The 8,893-nt window shown below is 41.6% G+C and overlaps 1 protein-coding gene across 2 annotated transcripts in view; it reads right to left on the minus strand.

Annotated features, from left to right (window-relative positions):
* BZW2 (basic leucine zipper and W2 domains 2) overlaps positions 1-8,812 on the minus strand; it is a 54,281-nt gene extending 45,469 nt beyond the window's left edge. Inside the window, exon 1 of one of the 2 annotated variants that reach the window (XM_051785991.1) lies at positions 8,668-8,812. The gene's annotated coding sequence lies outside the window, so the exon portion shown is untranslated. Of the gene's footprint in view, positions 1-8,096; positions 8,116-8,667 lie in introns of those variants that run through there. The other variant, XM_051785990.1, reaches the window with a different exon arrangement.
* Positions 8,813-8,893: the final 81 nt, after the last annotated feature.

Below are 8,893 nucleotides of genomic sequence, written 5' to 3' on the forward strand. Positions count from 1 at the left end.
GGTCAGCTTGTTGTACTACCAGTTCTGTAGTTGGACTTCATGTTGCTTCTTCTAAGATGAGAGAAAACATTCAAACTAGTTATCTTCAGTGATGAAAACAAAAAGTTTTGAGCCAGTCTGTACAGAATATTGTGATTCAACCCACCAGTGTTTCTTCCCAATGATTGTAAATGCCCAGCATCGTGCCCAGTGAGCACTGTAGAGACCGATAAAAGCAACCACATTGATATTATGATTGAACTGTGTATTGCAATTGCTTTACTTTGTTACATGTTAAAACTGTATTATGTTTTCAGCATTATCTGTATTACTCTGCTAAATCATATATCCCATGTAATATCAACTATCTCCAGATGAGGAATTAGATATTGAACATCACATCCTCCACATGTGGAATATCTAAAATTTGCTGATCAGAGAGTACTGGACTCTGACACTACTCACATTATCAGAACTGGGAGATCAGTCTTGGTTTGGTAACCAAAGACTCAAATGTAAGCAATCATGTTTCCCTTATTTTGGTACACCAGACACAGTCACAGAAGTGCTCAAAGCACCACATCTTCTCTCAATTTTAACAGTTCAACTTTGCTTTTCTTGATCTTTTTCCACACTTTATCCAGACATAATTGACATTAAATGCAACACTTATCTGAAAACATAAATGCATAAACCCAAGAATATGTCTTTGTTGGTAATCCAGACTCAGAAGACCTTTAATTCCACCACACTAAACCCAAAGAATTCACAGTCTATCTATAAACACAACATTTCAAACAATGGCTATTATGAATGCATCACAATAGTTTTGCTTCTCAAAAAGTCATAAGCAATTTTGATAATAATTGCACTCAGATGAAAACTCAGTTCTCAAAAATAATTTATATACACAGGTAGCCAAAATCTCAGAATTAAGAAACACTGCCATGAAAGGAAGTCAAATAAAGAAGCAATGCAAATGATGTGAGCTAGAAAAAAACCAGAGTAACTAGCCGGTTGTGTCAATAATTTGTATCTATTTTCCAGTATTAGCATCATCTCCTAACAGCATAATCACATCACAAGAAGCTAGAAGTTATTGAGACATCTGTTTCACCCAGATGTAGACCAGAGCAGGTATATAATATTTTACCCCACTCCATCACAGGGGCAGCAAATCCCACCAGCTGGCAGTGCTGGATACACTGCAGCACATTGTGCCCACGCACTGGTAATGGAAGCATGGACAGCGGTCAGTCAGCCCAGTTCAATGCAAAACCCAGCAATTTAATTGATACTATTGGGTTTGAGGATCATTTCCTATTTCACTGTCCATGATTTCATAAGGCAATCACCTAATATCCACTTTTCTCAAACAAACAGCCAACTGTCAGAACCCAAAAATGGGGTGCATTTGACCTAACTTTAAAAATGAACGGCAACAGACATCTCGGTCTGACCCTGCAATCCTTGCCTCTTTTCACCATGAGGAGAAACATAAACATTTCCAGAAAACAGCTAGTCTAAAATATTCTGCTTGCCCATCTTAGAGTGAAATGGGTGAACAACTTCACAGCTTCAGCTTTAGGCACTTTTTAGATATCCGAACCAGATCAAACTTCACACCTGCAGATTGGCCATCTGTGTGAAAGTCAGTGATGCCTATAAACATCTCAGGCAGAGTTAAGAGTTTAGTTACCCACCCAAAATTAACTATAGGGCAATTACTATTGGTATATTATTCATTCTATAGTTAATTCAGCAGACCTGCTTGTTTATCTTTCTGAAACGATTCACACAATTTTCATTGTTGGCTGAGAAGTTTCAAAATCCAGAGTACCCCAAATATGCTGTGAAAATAGGCTCAGCATAAGACCACAGCCACCCACCCACACCCAACTCAGTTTCTGAAGCTGACATTACTGCAGGAGTTACGGATTTCCAACCGGAATAGGTTTAGTATCTTTTTTAAAGGGCATAAAACATCACTGTGCCAAATAGCCTGGCTTCCTTCAGAGAAAGCACTTGTGCACTTTGTGGTTGTTTGGACTATATCAATGTCAGCTTGGCACAATGCTATTTGACACTATTAACAGGGAAATCTATTTCCTTGTTTACAGCATCACTGTTCATGCACTGAAAAGACCAATATCAGCAACCTACTTCTGCAGATAACTCAATAAAGGTTCCATGGAATGTGTATTTGTAGGTGTAGCGTATACATCTACATAAAAGAGAGCAAGAACAATAAAAGCTACATTAGATTTCTACAACTCACTTCCTATAAGGAGGCAAGATATGAAGAATTTAAAACGTTTACTAATGAGACAGCTAAAGGTTTTTTTTTTCTGGACAGAGAAACCACAATGAAAGGCTTGCCTGGTCTCTCTGAGGCTTCAGAAGGACATGCCAGTCAACCTTGGGTTCTTGAATGTGGATCTAGAAAACCATTCTACAAAATACATGAACTTCCAGTGAAAAAGGGGCACACACCTTTCAGTTCTACACTGCCTCTCCTTGTAAAAGGAACAGAAGCTCTTTAACAATCAAAAAATTGTTAACAGTTACTGCATCTACCATAAAATGAGGAAAATAAAAAAAATCTAATTTTAAAAAGTGAATTGATGTGAAATCCCAAAATGTAGAGCTGTTCAATCATGGACACAGTCAAACTCTCCAAGTCAGTGAACTGACTGCTGAAGACCATGCAGACCAACGCCTTTGCATCCCACCTCAAATGTTGCTCTTCCTAGTTTGATACTCTCTGGAGAGTTTAACTGTCATATGTTCTTTGCTAATGGAGGATACAAATGCAAAGGTAATAGAAGTGCCAACATAAATTAATTTTTTCTTAATTCTAGAAGAGAGCAGATATTCAATATGACTTTCAATTGGGGGCTTTGCAATAGGTGGGGTTTTTTTGCTATCCTTGACAATGCTTCAAAAATAAAGTTGATATTTCAGATTAAGAATATGTTGATATGGGCCTTTATTAACCAATTGCTAAGGACACGAATTAAGGTAGTTTATTCAGTAATGTAATAGCCTACTCTTCAACAGGAATTGAGTAACTTATATTGGGATTACAAACAAATAATGAAAAAGTACTTTGAAAATAATAAATGGGGAACGTGGCACTAGGAAGACAGTGCTCTTGTTCCCATCACCAACATTTTGCTCTCCCTCAGCTTCAGAGGGCTTTTTGTTATGGTATGTCTCCTCATCCTATAACACTGCTTTTGCAGAGCTGATACCCACTGAAAAGGTCAAGAACTGTTTAAACTGACAGGATAAAGGAAAATGGGGACAGGATCAGGCCTTCCTATACCCAGGAAACAAAATACAACTTAGGAAGGGCACTAAACTACTAAACTAATCCTAGCATCAAACAGGCTACCTATGAAATGCCTTGGTTTGACACATTTGGCTTCAGGGACCTGGGGACCACTGCTCACAAATAAACGTTCAAGAATCACCCAACATCCTCACAGGAGAGACCCGACAGTCCAATGTCTTGATAATTTTGCAGCGTAGGTCACTAAACAACCAGTCCTAATGAAGGATCTTGGAGGCACAACAGCAATGCAAATAAATTGACATACTGATGGCAGGGCACATTTCGAAAACGGCATTTTTTTTTAGCATACACCAATAAACATTTTAATAGGAATAAAACTGACAAAATAAAGCCCTTCCCTTGACTCCTCTACAGAATTATGTTTTCTGTTCTCTGATTCAAGCCTTCTAACAAAGCTCCACAAAACAAGACAGCCAAACCCAAAACCTGGCAAAAGACCTTGAGCACGTGCTTGAGCACCGAAGAAGCAGGTGTTTCCACGTGCTGTGCAGGGAGCTGAGACTGATGTGCAGGATGATAAATCTCAAGGGCAGAGTCAAAGATTCACATGGCCCTGGGGAAACACTGACTGGGGGCTCTTTTCACATGAAATGCAGGTGAAAAAAAACACAAACATCTTGGCAGAATACAGTATTCAACAGCACAAAACTGGGCTCCAATAGCACTGGCTGACAATTTTGGAATCCTCAGGTCTCAGTCACAGGAAACCACACATTAAGACGATGCAATCAAAGCAGACCTAAGACAGAAGTGATTTGACAAAACAGACCTTGGAGAGGTGCAGCAAAAAGACTCATACTAAACTCATATCAATATTGGTGCATACAGAGAAGGTGGTAGACTGAAAAGAAACTCACCATCCCCTCTTCTTTCTAGAGGGTTGACTCCTTGAGCATTTAAAACAAATAGCATACTTTGTTTCGCTAATTTTCTATCATTCAAGGAATGAAATGGTAGTGAAAATAAATGACAAGCCCTGTATCTGCTAACGTTCAGTAGTATTTTCCCAAGATTTCAACCCTGTGTCTTATCAGAAGAAAAACAACTAACGTTTAACTTGAATGCACTGAATGAATGTTCCCTCTTAAAAACATTTCTAGAGAACTAGAGGATTTTATTTATGGAAACAAAATCCAAAATGAAAGGATTACTTTAGCTTGCAAATTACAAACCGTTGAACCGCTTAGACTTCTTTTTCTGCATGAAAACACATTTAAGGAAAACACATGAAACAGTGGTTATTACAAAGAAGTACAACCCCAAAGCCATATTTAATTGCTCTGCCTGCGGTAGTTGAAAGAGTTGTAGAAGGGTGTAACTCCTTGAGATTTAGGACATCACAGGAGATGCTTCCTTCCTGTATCCCTGGCCAACCTCTCTGTCCCAGACTGTGTCTAGTATTTCCTGTTTGTACTCACTCCTAATTCTCACCAGAGGCAATCCATCCTTCTTACAAGCTGACTAAAAGCAATAATCTTGCTAGTCTGCTCCTATGAGTCTGCAATAACTGTAAGTGATCTCCATACAAAACTTCTCCATCTGACCTAACAGTAACTCAGATTTTGCAGAGTGTAAAGAAAACCTAACTTAGTGCAAGGTCCCACAGGGAGTAGGTAGCAGATGAGAATCCTTATCCATGTCTCAGTATGCATGTTAGCTATGGGAATACCTTGTGTATAGCTATTGTGGTTATACCAATTGTGTTCCAACATGCATTGGTGCTCCCCAGTTTCAGTTATTCTTTTGTGGTCTTTTTATAGTCTACCTTCAGGTACAAACACGCCTGAGCAATGCTGACAGATCACATCAAGGATCAAGTGGCTGTGCTGAGATCCAAAATTAGATAAAAACTGAAAAAAACCCCACGTAAAATAAAATAAAAATACTTAAGGAAGTCAGAGTTATACAATGCCAATCAACTGGGCGGGGAGGGGGGAAGCAACCTATCCACAGACTGCTATTTGTGAGATCTGAGATTTAAAACCAGGATGTTTCTAGCAATAAAAACCCCTTGAACTTGCATGAACTTGAATTGATCTAAATGAATAATCCTATTAGATCCTCTTAACTTTGGCCAGGATATAATTATAAGGATTGGAGACAGCAGGACCAAAACCCAGTGGGGGTCTGTCTGCAAAGCTCAGCTCCACTGGAAGGATATTTCCTGTAGCCCAGGCCATGCAGGAGACAGAACCATTTCACAAAAACACACTTGGCAACCATATGAAATGGCTTTTACATAGGAACAACTAAATAGTCCTAAGACTTCAACTTCACAAAAGACAATGGCAGGGATAACACAGCTCTGTCAAGGCATGACTGCATGTCAAGGGTGAACAGGACTCATTGTCTCCCAAAACAGGAACTGGAGGTTGGGGGATCAAAGGAAACCATGAAGTACTAAGTCCAAAAACAAGTAAAAAGGGGTCCTCTTTCAAGCAATCGTGAAAGTTATAATCACAGGATGCTGCATACACACAATTTACCTAAATTCAAAAAACTTACCACAGGCTACCAAATATGAAGGTAAACACAAAGACACCACGTTTTGTTGAGGAAATCCCTAGCAGTGAACCAGTGAGATGTAAGCTAGAAGAATAAGTCACAGAAATATGAGTATTTGTTTGACCTATTATTTTATTTTCCCCTAGACAAAATGTAGTGAGTCAGACCAAGTTTCTGATCCTGACAGGCCCAGGCACAGAGAGAGGTTATAGGATATTTGACCCCTGCTACCATTAGCAGAGCAGCAGAGTACACAGCCATAATTCTAGCAAGCCTCCAAGACACAAGTGAATGACACAAGTGGTCATTTCAGAGAAAACAGCTTAAAACCAGTGAAACCAGTTGAGCATTTCATTTTCCTCTCTTCTATGTCCAAAGACTGAGCATTTCATGGTGCACTCTCCAGGGCACAGGACAGTCTTCTCCCCCAGTTTGATCCAAGAAAAAGCTTACTGTTTTGTACATTCACCAAAAATAAATGTTCCTTAATTAAAGAAATACTTATTATTTTCTTGCATGAATGTTGCTCTCAACAACTGCAGAAAGTGTCAGGCATTTAGGATCACCTATACACTGTTAACAATAGCCATCACAAATCCCCACTAACACACCTGCACGCACTAGAACCAGCAAACCACTGGGGAAAAATGTCCCCACTGGTCCCCGCTTTCACAATTCACATGTATCACATGTATCACCTGATGAGGAAATAAGGAATTTTTAATATGAACACTTAATCTTTTTAAATCAAAAAAATATCCTCAGTCACAGTGAGGTTAACATTTCCTTCTCCCTCTGTAATACCCAAAACGTAAATGATTAATTACCAAACAGTAATACCCACAACTTAAATATGTGAAACAAACAGATGCAGCAGATAAAAGAAAATGCATTAAGGGACAAGACACAAAGGTACAGAACCTACATTTTCACATTCCAGTTGCCTGCCCTGACACTCACTCTCTGCACTGCCTTGAAAAAAATCACTTGTTGCCTCCATGCTTCAGATTATGTTCACAAAATGGAGGCAACACCACTTTATTACCTCATCACAATCTCACAAGGATGAACTGAAGATTGTGAAATGCCTGCATATTACAGGATTGAAGGTCATACAGTCCTTCCACAGGTAAGAGCGAGCAACATTTTTAACTAGTGTTATTTTATTAGCCTTGCAGATGAAGCACTCCTGCAGCCTTACTCACCAAGTGAGCTCCAGTGACGCCGCCAAGGAAAAACTGATTGCCTGTTCACTCTGCAAGCTAGGGTGCAATGACAGTACTGACATTTTCATATTTAAAAAAAAGGGAATATAATATGCATACTTTTGTACATTGCATGCCTAACACGTTTTGGGGATTTTTTTCTGGAATATGAAAGGAAGTTTGAAGGCACTTGTTATTTAATAGTGTCACAGACATTATCAGTGCACTGTAATATCACAAAATTTGTTCACAGCAGGTAAAAGTCCCACCCTGCTGTGAACCAACAAAAGAGCACTTAAAGCCTAATTTCAGCCTTCATGTTGAGCCAGTGACAGAATTCTGTTAGCACCACATAGGGATATTTTTCTGGATCAGAGTATTAAAAGCACTTTTACTTTTAGGCAATGCTTTGAGGGTATTTCAAGGCATTTTTGTTTTGTCACAAAAAAAAACCCTCAAGGAAATCTGTTATAATATGAACTCCAAAGCAATCTATGTGATTTACACTTGTTGATGTAAGTAAAACTAGATGGTGGTATGCTCCTGTACTTCCATGATTTTTAAAATCATGAAAACATAATTTTGCTGTTTTGTTAAAATAGAAGTGTATCACATTTTGGTTTTGTACCCAGCTATGAAGATCCACTATGCTCAGAGAGCATGCTCTTCCCTGAACCAGGAAGCAAACAATGGGACTTCACCATTTCTGAAAGTCAGTCAAGCCATTAACAGATGTCAAAATACAGAGCAAGATTAGTATTTCAGAAAGAAATTCCAATACCTAAGTAACCATTAGATGACCTGCAAGTACTATGGAAAGAAAAATAATCATCTTGCTGATAAAGCTATGCCTTCAAAATTTAGTTACAGGAAAAAAATGGGTTCTTTAAAAGAAAGGGTACAAAAAAATCTACACTGAAGAGGGCAAAAAGTCAGCACCAAGTATCAGGGTCCAGCTTTTCCCTCTGGTACAACCATAGGCAGAAACCACGGATGTTAAACCTCAGCCTCCGTCCCTTGGAGATCTGCAGGATCGTCCTAGTGCCTACCGAGCTTCAACTGGAGGAGTGGAAAGTTGGATCCGTAACAAAGATCATTTTTCCACCGACAGTTTAATTTTAGAAAGGCGCCAACAAAAGGCACCGCTCTGAACGCCCCGAGCTCGTTACTTCCCTTCCCGATCCATCAACGCCCGCTTCCTCCCGGAGACACGATGCCGCGGCAGAGCCACGGCTCCACTCGGCCGCTTTAGCCGAACAAACCGCTTTTCCTGCCTTGGAAAAAAACAACCTCTACCCCACAATCCGATGCCATAAAAAGGCAGAAAAGCAGGATCGCAGAGGGAAGAGCCGGCGGGCACCAGACCGCGCACCGCCGCCCTCCCGCAGCGGACCCGGCGCCGCCCGTGCGGAGGCCCCGCACACGCGCGGACGGCGGCGTTTCCAGACCCGCGGACCTGCCTCGGCACCGGGGCTGTGCCGCCGCCCGCCCTGCCCCGCCATGGCCGCCGCGCCCGCCCGTCCGCCCGGAGCTGCCCCACCGCAGCCGCGGCCGCCCGGGCAGCGCCGCCGCGGGGCTCCGGCGCGGCCCCCGCCTGGCGCTCTCCCTTCCCGGCCGCACCTGTCGGGTGGTTGCGCGGTCCGGGGCGGGGAGGGCGAGCGAGCGCGGCGGCGGCAGCGACGGCGAGAGACAATGGAGGAGTGAAGGACGGACACATTGACACACGGGCGCCTCCGCCCGCTCGCACCACTCCCGGCACCTCCCCGGGGGGGGAGGAACGGAAGGGAAGGCGCGCGGAAGCCAAAAAGGGGAGACGAAAGAAAACCAGAACGCGTTTCTCAAGTTG

This window comes from Manacus candei, unplaced genomic scaffold, assembly GCF_025592945.1.
Source record: "Manacus candei isolate 608988 ecotype Guabito, Panama unplaced genomic scaffold, ASM2559294v1 h1tg000021l, whole genome shotgun sequence".
Classification (NCBI taxonomy): domain Eukaryota; kingdom Metazoa; phylum Chordata; class Aves; order Passeriformes; family Pipridae; genus Manacus; species Manacus candei.